We start from the raw sequence: 17,458 nt of genomic DNA, 5'->3' as shown, positions 1-17,458 counted from the left end.
AATAATAAAAAAATAAATATCATAAATGCAAAAAGAAAAAAAGAAATTCATTCAACTCTACAAAAAAATAATTTCATGCAAATATTAAAAGAAAAACCAAGTCTACAAAAAAATTAGAATTATTAATTTCATATACTTTTTTTAAAAAACTCCCACAAGTTAAAAAAATAATTTTCATACAAGTCCATAAAAAAATACATTCATGCATTTTTTTCAAAAACCACAACTCTAAACTAATAATAAAAAAATAAATATCATAAATGCAAATTCATTCACAAAAAAATAATTTCATGCAAATATTAAAAGAAAACCAAGTCTACAAAAAAATTAGAATTATTAATTTCATGTACTTTTTTTAAAAACTCCCACAAGTTAAAAAAATAATTTCATACAAGTTCATAAAAAAATACATTCATGCATTTTTAAAAACCACAACTCTAAACTAATAATAAAAAAATTAATATCATAAATGCAAAAATTCATTCAATTCTACAAAAAAATAATTTCATGCAAATATTAAAAGAAAACCAAGTCTACAAAAACTAGAAATATTAATTTCATGTACTTTTTTTTAAAAAGAACCACATATCCATTCTAATAATAAAAATAAATATGAAGAATATAACTAATAATTTTGTTCAAGTCTACAAAAATAAATTCATACAATTATTTAAAAAAACAACTCTATGGAAACTACAAATAATAATTTCATGCATTTCTTATATGTCCACAAGTCTAAAATAATAATTAAAATAAATATCAACAATTTCAACTAATACTTTTATTCATGTCTACAATAATAATTTCGTCCAAATATTTATAATAAAAGTCAACCAAAGGTCCAAAACTACAAATAATAATTTCATGCATTTTTTATATGTCCACAAGTCTAAACTAATAATTAAAATAAACATATCAAGAATACAACTAATACTTGCATGATTAAATTAAGACAAGCCTAGGAAACTATAACTAAACATAAAAATAAATAAATCATCACCAACCTTGTTAATTGGGAACTTCCGAAATCTTAAAAATTAAGAGAAAAATCCAAAGTTGAACCACTCCAAGTCTCCAAGATTCCAACTTGTAATATTAAGCCTTGATAATGTTGACTTGAAATAATTAAACTCCAAGAATCCAAATAATATGCCTTGAGAGAGTGAGATTAAGAGAGAATGAAAGTAGGAGATTAAGAGAGCATGAGAGTAAAGAGTTGGGAAAGAGTAATAATTGGTAAAAAGTAAATAATAGTGGGGTGGGGGTATATATAGAAATTTATAAGAATTTAAAAAAAAAAATGAATTTCTGAAAATTTGAAATTTGAAATTTAAAAAAATAGAAAAATATACGGTCGTGATTTTTTTGAAATTCAAAAAAATCACAGCTGTTATTTCAACGGCTATGAATATTTGAATTCATAGCCGTTGAAGCCGGCCCAACCCGGCGGGTTGGGAACCGGGTTGCAACCCGGTTTTAATTAGGGCCGGGCCCGGCGGGTTGGCCCGCCGGGCCACGGGTTGGAAGAAGCCTAACCCGTAACCGGCCCGTCTACAATACGGGCCGGTTACGGGTCAATGAACCGGCCCGCTTCTACGTGGAACTATTCTAATCTTTATACTTTTTTTAAAAGCTCGATTTGATGTTCAACTTATTTTATAGTTTGAACTCATGTATTGTATCTTAACACTATCTTTTGTTACTTTTTTAAGGATCACTATTATATGTAACTATGTTCTAATATATTTATATTATTGGTAAAGCATTATTTTGGTAATTTATGTTTATTATTTTGGTATACTCTTGTAGAGTTGTGTTAACCCACTCACTAAGTGACTTAGGTTGCTCACCACTCATTCTTCTTCCCAGGCTTTACCAGGCAGTAATGTGGTAGTGAAGCGGTGTGTTGGGCATTTTCTAGCTTTCCTTCTATATCTATTTCTTGTATCTTGTATGTTTGTTTTTGACCATGAATATGTTGTATTAGAGTATGGATATATTAGTATGTTTGAGACTCTTTATGCATGGTTTGTATGTTTGTCTAATTTCTTGGAAACTTCATTATACTTATGATCAGTATAGTTCTTGAACTCTGCTATCGGGTCATGTTGTTGATGCTTCCCTTGCGTACCTTTGAATTCTGATATTTTGTCCTTGTTGTTTAAGGTTGTTGATTTCAGGTATTTTGTCAAACTTGTGGCGACCTGAGGATAGAGTGGTGGGTTATCCCTTTTCGGGTTATCACGACGATTGTCGCATCCCATGGGCCAGCCAGTCAGGTGTGACAATTTTATTAGTATCAGAGCTATTGGTTTAGTCTAATAATTGTACGCTATTCTTGTCTTTAACTGCTTTTTATAGTAACTAGTAGATTTAATTAGAATTGAGCATATAGCATTGTTGCATGTAGGATATAATTCTAAAGGTTATTTTGGTGTCTTTTTCAGTGAAAATGGCAGCACAACGCCCGTGTACACGCAGTGGAGTAGTTGCTCTTACTGTTGAGCCTACTCTTTCACCGTCGAGAGGTGGATGGCGTGGAGTGCCATCTCCATCATCCTCCCACTCACCACCTAGGCAGCGGGCCACGTCGAGGTGTGAACCTATTGTGAGTGTACGCTTTTGTGCCTTAGTCCCCAGCACTTGAGCTAGTTTCTTCCCCATAGGAATACAAGTGTTCAAGGACTATTGGGATAATCAAGGTAGGTAGACTACCTATCAAGAGCTCAAAGACTTCTTGGGCTATTGGAGACTGTTCGAAGGGCATACTCAGGCTAGAGTAGTGTCTACCACAGCATCAGCCATTCTACTTGTGATGCTGGTACATCTAGTGTGGCGAGAAAAGGAGTTCGGTAGGAAAGACTAGTGGGCACGACATAATTTCACCAAGAGAAGGAATATGATCTTGAGTCAGTTTTCCAACCAGAGAAAATGGGATAGTGGACCTTAGAGCTCTTTAGTAGGTTGTTCCTTTAAGATAGCCTTGAATCAACCAAGGGGACAACAAAGTTTTGCACCATCTAACAATGTGTTCGGAAGAAGAGCATCGAAGACTAGGCTATGCCATAATTGCAACAAGTTTCATTATGGTTAGTGTAGAGACCAGCATAGATGCTATTAGTGTGGTCAGATAGGTCATATCAAGAGATAGGTCATATCAGGTCAACATGTCTAGGGTTGAGACATGGTAATCCTACTTCAGTGCCTGCTCTACGGTGATCTAGTTAGCTCAGGGGTACCCAGCCTACAACTTTGACACCAGTCTCTCCCATTAGTGTTAACCCACATTCAGGAGGACCACGCCAGTAGACCAGATCGCAAACCAGAATCTTAACCCTGACCAATGAAGAGCCCAAGTATGGACAGGACATTATCACAGGTACAATGTTTATCTTTGAGCATGATGCATGTGTATTAATAGTGTTAGTGTTGGAGAGGTCTTTTGTCAGGTAAGAAAGAAATTTTGAGGGTGAAATCTTCTTAAGGGGGATAGAATGTTTTAACTAGCATGCACTGTAGCTAAAACCAATCCATTACTGTAGTTTTTTCAGCCCAACTGTAGTAGCCCGAGTTTTACATTACTTTTTTCTTTTTTCCTTCTTCTTCTTGCTTTAGCTCATTCGGCCGAACCCTACCTTTTCCTAGAAATTTTTTTCCTGCGACCTGATTCCAGTGAACCAAACCAGAAACTTCTTCTCCCTTACTAGCAAGTAACCTAAGAGTTTTAATTCAAGTTTTTATTCCTTATTTTACTCGTATCTCATCGTTTTTGCATTCTTTGAAAACCTAGAATTAGAGCATGTTGTGTGGTGATTTTAGGTTTAAATCGAAGCCAATGATGTTATAATTCTTTGTGATTGATATTGTAATGAAATTCTTTATTGGATGATGTAAAAATTGGAAGAAAACCATTGTGTTAGGGCGGTTTACTATAGCAATTTAGTTACTGTAGCAGTACTGTAACACCAGTGAGCTTTAGTCATTTCTTGACCTTCTTTCATTTAGAATGAAGCTCAAACCCTTAGGATTTCTTTGACAATCTGAAAACCTAGTTTTGAGAGAACCTAGGGATCGATTTAGGGTTGTTTGTTAGAGAAACTTAGGGTTCATCATTTGATTTATTTTGCTAATTCTTGTTGGTGTTTTGTTGTGCTTTGGCAAGGAGGCAAAATTTTGGCTCAAGGCAAGGAACCAGCAGAGGATTATCATTTAGGGAAGTGAAATCATCAAAGTTGTGAGTGGGAATGTTAAGCATAATTCTATTAGAAGAATACCGTTATATATATATATATATATATATATATTATAATTCTTGAGTAAGGTTTTATTATTTTTAATACTTGAATTGAGATTTTGATTGACTTGAAATGAGTTATTTATGTATGTTTCATAATTGAAAAGCATTATTGTTGAAAAGAAAGAATTTCGGAGTGATACTTGATTCGTAAGTTGTGAGTTGATTTGTGTTAAAAACTTTGGATATGCTTGTGTGTTTATCATTTTCTTGGGAAAATGGTATTAATTATTGGTTATTGAGTTTTGTTCTAACTATTGTACTCAGTGTAGAGAAATACTTGTATTACTTGGCTTAGATGGTGTTACCCTACTATAGTAGGCTGTCCAAGTTGCCAGCCTTTTGAGATGGAGCTAAAGACTAGTTGATCCTTTTTAATCAATTCAAGAGGGGCGTAGGACCTTGATTGGACGATCATCGGGAGCCAGAGTCACCATATGGTGAACCGATGGGTCAATGTCAATGACATGAGTACCTTGACGGTTTTAAGTCTAGTCGCAGCCACGATGAAGGCTTAGAGAGATTTCTAGACCACTACTTGCTGGGTACATTGTGAGTTGGGTATCTTAATGAGTTGTTGTTTTCATGCGATCAAGTTTTGAGAATTATCCTGTGGTGTTTTTTTTTGTAGTGGCATCTTGAATTTGCAGTGAGAGGGTGAAGCCCAGCTATCACTCTTAGGAGGGCAGTTCCCACGAATTGATGTGGTACGATTATTGTGTTTATTTATCTCAAAATTCATATTATATAGTTGTATTCTTGTGGAATTGTTCTAATCTTTATACTTTATTTTCAAATCTTGGTTTGATGTTCAACTTATGTTATAGTTTGAACTCATGTTTTGTATTTTGTGGAGTTGATGTTGTAAACCCTAGTTGGGGTAAAAAGGGTTTCTTGTCACTATCTTTAGTTACTGTTTTTTAAAGATCGCTATTATAAGTAACTATGTTCTAAACTATTTATATTATTGGTAACACATTATTTTTGTAATTTATGTTTATTATTCTGGTATATTCTTGTAGAGTTGTGCTAACCCACTCACTGAGTGACTTAGATTGCTCACTCCTTGTTATTCTTCCCAGGCTTTAGTAGGCAGTAGTGTGGTAGTGAAGCGAGATGCTGGGCATTTACTAGCTTTCCTTCTATAGCTATTTCTTGTATCTTGTATGTTTGTTTTTGATCATGAATATGTTGTATTAGAGTATGGATCCATTAGTGTATTTGTGATTCTTTATGCATGGTTTGTATGTTTGTCTAATTTTTTGGAAACTTCATTATACTTGTGATCAGTACAGTTCTTAAACTCTGCTATCAGGTCATGTTGTTTATGCTTCCCTTGCATACCTTTGGATTCCCCTATTTTGTACTTGTTGTTTGAGTTTGTTGATTCAGTGTATTTTGTTAGCCTTGCGGCGACATGAGGGTAGAGTGATGGGGTATCCCTTTTTGAGTTGTCGCGGTGGCTGTCACGTCCCATGGGCCCGCGGGTCGGGGCGTGACACTTATGATCAACATCAACCTAAAATATAAATCGAACAAAAATAAGTTCCATTAAAATGGCAATATATGTAACATTAAAATATACAATATTTAATAGCTTACCTTTTTATCCACATCCATATCATTACTAATTATGAAACACATAGAATTAGCTGTTGTTGAACTAAAATCTAAAAGAATATAAACATTAAGTAGATGAAAATATTTTGAACCAGAATATGAAAAGTAAACTCAATCATTAATTATGTTCCATTTTATACCTTTCATATGAGCCCACAACAAATTTTGTGTACACATTAATGCTTAAAGTGTGTCAAGATGAATGCTATTACAGTGTAGGCTCACAACTCTCCCACTTGTACGAAAAGTTGACGGTGAAGCTACAGTGAGCACAAGAATTGCCAAAATATCTCTAGAAATTAATTGCAGTAGAGAATACTTGAGAGCCATTTTCTACTAACTCAGAACATCAAAATCACCTTTTCTTGGTATTAAACGCTCCTCCAAATAATAATCCAATTCTGTACTAGTAGTCTCCTTTTCAGTCTCAATAGAAGCAATAAACAAGTCAAAATTGCTCATTAATTTAGAATATTTATCATGACTTATTGATGATTTGGTAGCATTGTCTTTTGATGACTCAGAAATACCGCTATATCCACCTATCTTGATCTTTGCTGAAAATTCATAAAGTAAATCAAAATAAATCTTTTGAATTCTATCAATTTTCATTTTTTGATATTTCATCACCATAAATAAGCTGGAAATAATATTCCAATAACCTCAACCTATACCAAGGATTCAAAACAGTTGCCATATCCATAATGCCATGTATTTATGGCCAATATTTATCAAATTTCTCCATCATGTTTTATGTCATTGTTTGAATATAAGGTCACCCATAATTCATCCACTATCTCAATGGAAATTTAATATCATAAATCTTGGGAAAGTAGAGATTAGCAGTAAGGTACTTGCTCCTAGAAAATAACCATATGATAGCATGACACATTTTTAATTTATCACAAATTTATTTGGACATTTCCCATTCTTCATTCAATGGGGCACATTTATAAAGAGGCTCCATTTGTTTCAAGCATTTAAAAACATCCTTGTAGAAGATCACAACATTGCGCATGAAGTATGTGAACTTCCATCTTTTTTTACAATCTAAAGTCAATTTTTAGTGCAAGAAACTTTCAACTGATGAGCTGTTTCTTCCAAGTTTTCGTTTCTTTTAGATGTAGCACTCCAAAAAGCAACTCCTTCATGAACTTTTTCAATAACTTCAGAAATAATCTTCAAGCCATCTTTAACAATTAAATTCAAAATGTGGGCACAATATTGTATATGCAAAAATATCCATCCAACCAAAGCACATCAGCAGTACTATATGGACATTGCACATAAATGATTCTAATCACATAAAATATGAAGTAATATTAAAAGCATCAATTAAAGCTGAAATTAATAATATCAATTAAAAAAAAAATAATACTCGACAATTTGACTTTGCAAACAACATGATGCATCAATAAAATGTGTTGTAATAGCAATGAAACCTTTTGCCTGATTGTTTGTTGTCCACATATCAGTTGTGATTGCAAATCTACTGTTATTCCTGTCACGCCCTGACCTGGGGCTTCCACACACGACATACCGTCATGATAACCCAAGGGAGGTCAAACCCTACCTTAACCTTGGATCATTGTAAGGCTGACCTGTTACCTGTATCAAAGTCACCAAAACAATTAGGGGGAAAACTCAACAATATATTGCTATAACAATTTTCTGTATGTGACCATCGTAACAACATGAAGGTAGGGAAAACATAATGGTTCACAATTTAAGATACATAACCATATTACAAACCAAACCTTGAGTATGGTTTCTTATACAACTATTTGACAACAACAAATACAGGGTTTTTAAAGAAGGAAACTAAGTGCTGATAAGTCAATATACACACTAATGGATCACTCCTAATACAAGCCATGGAAGGGAAAATAAACATATACAAAACTTAGACTGAATGCACCGAAGATAGAATCTTTTTAAGCACTTCACGTCCGCATCGCTACAATGAACTAACACCTGGGAAGAGGAAAGAGGGGTGAGTAACTAGGTTACTCAGTGAGGGGATTAGCATGGAACAATAAAATCATACATTTCAAAAATAATAAAATATAATCAATATGAAAAAGATATATTCTAAAAGTTTACCAATGTCCAAAACTTAAGAAAATAACAAACATAGAGTAACACTTAAATAAAACGTGCACCAATAAAACCATTTGCATTAACAATTGGTCAAAGCCAAGTTTTTTTTTTTTCTCAATTAACATCATTTTTCCAAAAAACTCAAGAAATCAATGATTTGAGAAAACATGAATAGCATACTAAAATTATTATCTTTCCACATTTAAAAAGGAACCTAGAAATTGCATAACACAAGGTTTAATAATTCTAACATGTTAAAAGTTTCAAAAGTGACAAACCAAAATTATGTCACAAACTACATTTCAAAGTTCTTTGCTTGAAAATACGAAAAGGTTTCAAATTATGAAATCAATGTCTTGATGAGCACTACATTGACAATATGGTTTTAAAAGTCCAACAATATACGAGGATAACATAAGTGACAAATATGGAGTAACTCTCATGATTTTAATGGACAATATACACTAATAAGCTTGCTAAAACATCAATGGTTCAAAACCAATTTAAAATCCAAAATCATCCATTCCTTTCAATATCTCAACAAATAGGGTTTTAAGAAATAGATAAGTCAACACTCGACAATATAATAAATAGCCTCCAAAACCCTCGCTCGCTAATCGGGGCCTCGGTTAAGTATGGGCCGCCAAGACTCGCATCTCTTGGCGTTGGCCACTGGAAAGCCTATGTAGTGACTCCGAACAACTCAATAATACAGCCTTTCAGGTTCTTTACGTGGGCTCCTGAAAGTGTGGTATACACAAAAGGAGTCTTCCACGCCATCTCTAATAAGTCGGCCCGTGGAACTCTAATTTTTACTACAGTAGGTACTAGAGCTTGGCTCTATTGTCATTAATCAAACAAATATGTAACATACAACCCATAGGCTCAATGCATAGATCAACACAATAGCATAAATCTCATCAGGATATCATAAATTCTCACATATACAACTTTCACTCTAAGAGTGAGCAAATTGATCATAACATCTTCAATGAAATCCTTTATATCAAGAAAACATCAATTTAACAATAATCCTTGAGGATGCACTTCAAGTATAACATCATTCAGATGTAGTTCAATATCATTTGCACATCTCATTTAACCTCATAACTAAAATATCAACTTCCATGAAAACATCCTTATGAAACATATCACCAACAGTAAGATTTCCAAACAAAATAAAATGTTCTTTGTGAAATTCTTGGAAATAGCTCAATTATGATTTAACTATGATTTCCAAACATCAAAGAAAGCATTTCAAAAGCTTTAGTAAAAATAAGTCAACATTCAAAAACAAGAATGAAATGTAACATAAGAAAACATGCATGATTTATAGTCCTTTATTTAGTAAATTCCCACTCACAAACTTGGCAAGCTATAAACTCAAGTGTTACTACTCCATCGGCTCTTTTCCCTTCCTTGAAGTTTCACCTCCTAGAAGCAATTAAACAACCAACACAAGCAACAACCATTAACAACAACTTAACCAAGTAGAATGAAGGGAAAAAATGCTCAACATGGGAAAAGACTGCTTCTAGGGTTTGCTATACAATTCATCTAGAAGATCCTACAAGAATGAAACTCTCACAACTCTCAAAACTAACAAGAGAAGCAAAATAAACCCAACTTGGTTCGGTGCTATAGTAACTCTAACCTAGGAGATGAAAGATCTCCCTCAATCCTTTACCAAATCAAGGGTTTACAACTTTAAACCTCTTCTAAACTTTAAATCCAAATAAATCCCAAGATTTTCCATAATAAATCACAAAAAAAAAATTAACAAGAAGGGAGGGGAGAAAAGGAAGAAGGAGAAGAAGAAGAAGAAAACCAACTTACGACAAAGCTTCTCAAGATCCTAAGGAACCTCTTCTTCAAGAGAAGAGGAGAAAGATCTCCACTTCTTTCTTTGTTTGGAAGCTAAAGATGAGAAGCTTGGGGAGAGGAAAAGGTGATTCTAGAAGAGGAGGAAGACGGAGAGAAAAAGGGCTCAAAGAAAAGCCTAGAACCTTCAAGAGAGGGCCTTACATAGGCCCAACCCGCAATCTGCTCATGGGCTGCCTTGCGGCCGCAAGGGTGGGATGGCTTCACGGTCTCCATTGCGGCCACAAGGGAGGCCAAGAAGCCCTCAAAACAGCCCCTTACAAGTACACCAAGTGTCCACAAGGCTTGGCTTGCATTTACCCCTTTTTAGGGGATTTTCTCCACCCTTTTTACCTCCCAAAATACTTCAACTAAGGTCCTAACTCAAAATAATACTCAAGGAACTCCTGCCCACAAGAAACACTCAAGAAAAATGAATCAAAAGAGATAGAGAGAAGTAGGAAAAAGTCAAACTTCCATAATTCCCTTCAAGTAATGTCATTATTTTTACCTTTTCATGTTCATATATTTTGAATATATCTTTTTTCACAGTCCGTTGAGAAATATTTTTGAATAATGGTTGGATATCTCTCACAAACCTTTGGAACCCAAAATGCCCAACCATTATCAATGGATACTCATGTAGGACAATCATGGAAGGCAACTCTTTTCTTGCAACCTTCTCATCAAAAGAAAATTCTCCAAGTGAAACTTTCCCATCATTACTCGTCTTAGACTTTAAAATACTTTGTCTATTATCTCAAGTCTTCCTTAACAGACATGATGCGAAATGGTGATGTAAATATTTAGTCCTATTCTTCGATTCCCCTCCAAGCTTCTTTTGACAATAATTACATATTGTCTTCCATTTATCATGTATTTTCTCTTTTTTAAAATGGTTCCATAGGGCTGATGTCAATTTTCGCTTAATGCCTAAATTCACTGATAAGTGCTTGTGTATTAGTAATACGAAGTATTTTTTTTTCATGATGAGCATTACTTTTATCAGATTTTAGTGCTAATATATGTGTATTTGTGTTACTTGTGTGCATATAGGGTTGTGGAGCCAAATAGAGGAAGGAAGCCAAAGTAGATTGCGATTGCGCTTTGTTGATGGAATCTTGGAGTGAACAAACGTGAAGACACAAGTTGTGCTCGAAGATACGTTAATGTGTGCCAACCTCCATGCACTCAAGCAATTACATGGTTTGGAGGGGCACAAAAGCAGTCACATTTGCGTATTCCGACTTGTGCAATGATAGCAAGATCTTCGTCAATGTTATCCCTTATTGAAGAAGCGATGCGATCTATGACATAGACGTGTGCCCATTTATATTTCCTCGATGAAAAGTGTGGATTCAGGAGTGTTTTTGGCGGAGTACTGCAGTAATTTATTGTAGCATTTACTGTTCACAAGCAGCTGAAAAACCAAGTTCTGCAGATTCACACGGGCGTGTCAAAATTCCACACGTCCTTGTGGATTCCCGATTCTAGCCCTATATAAAGCCGTGATTCAGCCTAATTTCAGAATCTTGTTTTCCATCTTTTCCCTAACTTTGGAAAGGCCTGCGGATAGGGTTTAGAGGGGCTTTGGCAAGGTTTTTGGAGTGGTTCTACGGCCTCTTACAGCACGTTCCTTTGGAAGAGAGTTATTGGGGGAGCTTTCGTCGGCACCGATCCGGTGAGGTGTGTCCTAGGCTTGACAAGGGAACCTTTGAAGAGGACGAGGCTACTCTACAAGACCATCAACACGAATCCGAGGTGTTTTACTCATGGATTGCATGTTTTTACTTTCGATTTCATTATTGATTGTATCTTGCTCCATGGAGAGCTAAACCCTAAGAGGGTACTTGGACTTGTAAACCCTAGGATGTTATTGTTTCATTGACCTTTTATTATGTTTCTTTAATTAATGTCTTTAATTGAGTTCTAATCTTAAATACTTGTTGAATGATTTCTCCCTTAGAGTGACACTTGGGTTGAGAGTCTACATTGGTAATATTTGTGAGTGAGTCACACCATGAGGGTTAGACAAAGCAAGATTGGAGAGGGTCGAGAGGGTGAGTCGAGAGGTAGCGGAACGTCCCCTTTCCTTTTCGGTGTGATTTATCCTATCTCCATGTTCCAAGGGTTCTTTGCGGTCACAATAGAGTGAAGTGCTAAGAGAGGAACTCCTCTAGGCTTAGTTGCGTAAGCAACAGAGTGAAGCGTTGAAGAAATCCTTAGTACCGGGGCTTAATTGTGACTAGGGGTCTTTCGCCTGGACCAAAGGGTTAGACCTATATTAGGGAATAGGGTTCATCACTTGAAATCCCTAGAGCTTCTTGCAACTGTACACAGTGTGAGGTGTTGAGACTGAGTGATTTCTCCGCCAGGGCATGGTGTAGAGTTAGTCACGGTTGAGCTTAGGTTTGGGACCGTGTACTTTAGGATTTCCACGATTCATTAAGAATTAGTTAGGAGCTTAATAGTTGGTCTTGCACTTGAAGCAATAGTCCTAGGGGGAGCAATGTCCGGGTAGATTAATAGATTGGTTGAAACTTTCAACTGGTGAAACATTTGTGGGTAGATTATAACTATCCTCATCCATGATGATGTCACTTGTTCACCTACAAATTGAAAATTTCAATTCAAACCTAAGGGAACAGTTTAAAATTTTTATGTGTATACTTCCAAATATCTCTAAAATAGTAAAATTTTTATTAACAAATTTGAATCAAGTACTATAAAAAATGCCAAATTCTGGGATAAATTGGAAAATATATCTTCACACCAACTTGCTTTTTTAAATATTCATAAAAACAAATTAAGCATTCAAAACAATTTTAGAAAATCTATTATCATAAATCCTACATTATTTTTAAGAGTTCTATCCAAACAATGCAAAAGTACAAAGACTAACAAAACAAAAAATTACAATCTAATAAGGAAAGAAAAAAGAAATCCTTTTCCGCACAATAACACTACAAGACATGAAAATCACAAATTAGATCAATTAACAAATTCCAAACAAAATTTAAACCATAAACATGAAAAAGGTGAAAAAATAAAAACATAAAGAAATCATAGAAATCAAAGGGAAAGATCAAAATGCCTGAAATATCCACTTGTTCATGATGATAACAGTGACATTGAAACACTACCACCGAAGAATCGTGAGCATCGAGTTTCCCACCCTAACGCTACTCTTTTTCACCACTTGGATCAAAAGAAATGCAGAGAAGACTGTCGGTAATAGATCAAGAGAAGTAGCAGCAAACGAGAGATCTACAGAAGAATGCCATGCATTAAGGAACCCCGATCCCCCCACCCACGACACACACACACACACACAAATAAGAAGAAGAAGAGAAAAAGTAATGGATGATGGAAGAGGAAAGCAGCTCCATGTGTTCTTTTTTGCTACTCTTCGATGAGTTTTGGGTTCGTCTTTTGAGGATTATTCAATAATTATACACACACACACACACACACACACACACACACAAAGGAAAGGATTAACTATGAAATTTGTTTTTCTTTGTGGCCTTTTGGGAAAATTTTCAAAGAATTTTTATTTAAAAAATAGTAATAATTGGAGATTTATAATGGTAAAAATATAATTAATTAAAATAAATTAACCAGGGATGGGGATCCCTGTAGGGTGGGGAGAGTCCTCCCTGTTCCACCCCCTTTAAGGAAACGAGGATAAGTTGATCACCATCCCCGCCCCAGCGGGAGAAAGAATCGGGGAATCCCCATCCCTATTAGGTTGGGTCCCCTCGAGGATCAGAGATTCCCCGCCCCACTACCACCAATAATTCGAGTTTCTTCACTATCTCTTGTTAGCCTTGCAAGTCTTTTGTTCAGAGTTTTTTTCAATCTCTCATGTTGGTCTAGCTTGTCTTCCTCAAAATTGAAGTGTTTATTGGACTAAAATCTTACCATTTTATCAGCCTCAAACGGTTAGTGTTTTTTAACATTTTTCCAACATATTTGTCGAGTTCTATTTCTTTCTCTATTTCTAATTATTTATCTTGATATTAGTAAAATTATATTTGAAAAAAATTGGACTATTTTCCCAATTTCATGTTTTAAAAATAGAAATCCAATGAAAAAGAAAGAGGTTGGGGGTGTTATTTGTGGTTTTAGGTTTCTTATTTAGGTGTTTAGGGTTCATATATCAAAGGTTGAAAGTTGATGTTTCTTACATGTTAAATGTTCATAAATATTAGTTTCAATGGATAATTTTTTTTTTTTAAATGTTCAATTACAGTAGTTAGAGCTTTTGATTAATTTGTTTTCAAGTAATAATAAATTTATTTGCATCTTTCTTTCATCATCATCTTCATCTTTCCTTCTTGGATTTTCCTCTTCTCCTTCTTCTACTTTCTTTCTCTTTTCATTATCTTCCAATTAAAGGGGCATTTATAGAAAATAAAAAATGATGGTATTTAGCGGTGTTTATTTAAAAAACACTGCTAAATGTAATTTTTTTTAAAAAGTCATGCCTAATTTCGAATTTTCTCATTTCGCTGCATTTTGTGCACAAACACGGTAAAGTTAAATTTTTAAAATTTTAAATAAAAAAATATTTATAGTTCCACGGTATTTTGTTGGATAAACACCGCGAAAATTTAATTTTATAAATTTTAAATTAAAAAATTATAATTTGGTGGCATTTGTTGAAAAACGCAGCGAAGGTTTAATTTTATGAATTTTAAAATAAAAAGTGTCTACCATTTCGTCATTTTTTTTAAAACACCGCTAAATATAAATTTTATGAATTTTAAATTTTAAAATGTCACACAATTTCGGAGCATTTTACTTGAAAAGGCTGCTAAATTTCAGTAATTTCGTGGTGTTTGGTTAAAAATACCTCTAAATTGTGATTTTAGCGGCATTTCTGGAAAAACGCCTTGAAAACCCTAAATATAGTGTCATTTATTAAAAATGCAGCAAACTAAACGCCGCTAAAGACCCATTATGGTCTAGTGTATTGAATAACAAGACAAGCTTACAATCATTTCCATCTAAATGAATCTCTCAACTTGCTCAAGATAAAAGGTAGTATTCATCAAGATGAGTATAAAATACAAATCTAGAAGAAAAACTAGAAGAAGAAGAAGAAGAAGAAGAAGAAGAAGAAGAAGAAGAAAAAGAAGAAGAAGGAGAAGAAACTACAAGAAGAAGAAGGAAAAAAAGAAACTAGATGAAGAAGGAGGAGGAACTAGAAAAGAAGAGTAAAGAGAAAATAATCAAAAAATAAAAAAATCTAAAAAAATGGAAAAAAATAATAAAAAATATTTGAGGAGTTGATTTACTTTTTTTTTTTTTTAAAAAAAATGAGGTTAAATTAACCCTATTTGTAAAAAAATCTTTTTTTATTTTACTTTTTCTTTAAATTATTTAAAAAAACGCTGGTAAAGGTCACAAAAAAGCTGCTAACATGGTGGTGTTTGTCTGAAAACAACGCTAATTTAGCGGCATTTACAAAGAAACACAACCAATTGTTGGAACATTGCCGACGCCATCTTTGCCTGCGTTTTTCCAGGCATTTTTAGAAAATGCTATTTAAATATTTAGTGGCATATTAAAATGTAGCTAAAAACCTATTTCTGTGTTGTGATAGGTGAGATGCATGGATTCCTCCCTCATGTATACTTGGTAAATTTAGTTTATACTATTTATTGACTAGTATTTATTATATCCACTTTCTGTGTGTGGAGTATGGCCTCCATGTTTTTGCAACTTTGTGCATTTTGATTATGTTATAAATTTGATCTAAGAGCCTATATACATTATTTTCCTTCTTAAGACCCTATAGTATAGACTAGTTGACAAGGATAATTGAAATATATATCTTACAGATTAAATCATTATAGGTTTTGAATATGTTAGTAGAATCATAGTTGTGATAAAATATTTTAGAACAATTAAGATGAACATGATTGTGAGGTACATTTATGTCATGAGGGACATCTACGTATAGCTTCCTATCCCTATTTTTTTCATCTCCAACAAGCAACTTACTTTTGTGAGAAATCAATACTTGAATACAACTTCCTTGATGTAACATTGAGTACATTAGCATCCCAAACGTTTATTTTCAAAGGTACAACTATATTATAAGATGACTAACTTTTGTTTTCCATGTTGAGTAAAATGCTTAAAATTATTGGGGAATGTTAGGGATGCCTCTATTTTCAAATCTTATTATTTTTATTATAGATTATTAAGACTATAGTTTTATGCATACTATAAGACCTATACAACTATTTATGAGAAAAGGGAATGATCAAGAGGAATATCTTCCACTTTCCCTTGTTGTTTAACAATAACGAAGGGGCCTATATTGCAATGTAAAGGTCAATCTTGAAACTTAAATTGCTATTATAGGGATGGCAACGGGTAGGGTATGGGTAGGGTATGCCAAAACCCTTACCTGTACCCGTAACCCCTACCCTATACCCGTACCTTTTCAGGGTAAAAAAAATCATACCCTTACCCTTACCCGCAGGGTACGGGTATACCGGCAGGGTACCCGCTTACCCGTTGTTCAAATTATCGAATTAAATTTAAATAATAATAAAAATAAATTAATTATACATTATATTACAATCTTTAAACACATATCCATAAATTCAAAATTACAAGTTGATATATATTTGTTTATCTTAAATTATATAATCACATAAAAATGACATTTATTTAGGACTCAATGGTAACTCTACCTTTTGTTTTGTTCATGTTTAACTATCTTGGTTTTTGTTTTATATTTTTCATATATCTACTATTTATATTTTATATAGCTTCAAATTTTATAAATATCTAGTAAGATTTTGAATATAAAAAACATTATAAGTAATTCTCATAAGTTATATCCAATTGATTTTTTATTAGTATCTTATTTTTCTGGATGTTCTTATAATTTATAGAATAAATTATTATAACATTATTTTTTTATATTTGTTTATTTTTAAATTTAATTATGATTCTTAATATATATCTAAAATTCAATTTTGATAATAATATCAAATATAAATATAGAAATTAAATAAAATTTAAAATAATATATTAAGAGAAAATTTGAAGTATTATTTTCAAATTAATCACCATGAAAATAGATATTGAGTAAATTGTGAGTAAATGTTTAGTTTAATAAAAAATTATATATATATATATATGAGAGGGTAAGGGTACGGGTTTTACCCGTACCCTTTTCAACGGGTAAGGGTAAGGGTAAGGGTAAGGGTACGGGTAGGGTAGGGGCATACCCTTACCCGACCCGTACCCGCTCAAAAACTAACGGGTAATACCCTTACCCGTACCCGTACAAGGTCAAAGAGGGTCATACCCGTCGGGTAGGGTACAAATTGTCATCTCTAATTGCTAAACCTATCTCACTTGAACCTTTTGTCGGTGTCTTCAGTTTCTGTAATTTTATCGTACAAGAGACCCAAACCTTGGAGAAACTATGTCAATTCAACATTAAAAAAGTTCTTAGGTCTATTAAATATATTATGCTTCTATTGATTTGCCATCATATTATTTCATTACTTCCTCCAATGGAATTAGAGATGAATATGTATTAAATTATTGCTA

The 17,458-nt window shown here is 33.6% G+C and overlaps 1 long non-coding RNA gene across 1 annotated transcript; it reads right to left on the bottom strand.

Moving 5' to 3' along the window:
- Positions 1-7,565: 7,565 nt before the first annotated feature.
- LOC120250664 lies at positions 7,566-9,956 on the bottom strand. Its single transcript, XR_005533053.1, has 3 exons — positions 9,851-9,956; positions 9,378-9,448; positions 7,566-7,888 (listed from the first exon to the last, which is right to left on the bottom strand). It is a non-coding gene; the product is annotated as an uncharacterized LOC120250664 (long non-coding RNA).
- Positions 9,957-17,458: the final 7,502 nt, after the last annotated feature.

The sequence above is a fragment of the Dioscorea cayenensis genome, chromosome 19, assembly GCF_009730915.1.
Source record: "Dioscorea cayenensis subsp. rotundata cultivar TDr96_F1 chromosome 19, TDr96_F1_v2_PseudoChromosome.rev07_lg8_w22 25.fasta, whole genome shotgun sequence".
In the NCBI taxonomy this organism is placed as follows: Eukaryota; Viridiplantae; Streptophyta; class Magnoliopsida; order Dioscoreales; family Dioscoreaceae; genus Dioscorea; species Dioscorea cayenensis.
The sequence above is the reverse complement of the archived record's forward strand: the minus strand, read 5'-3'. Positions and strand labels throughout refer to the sequence as shown.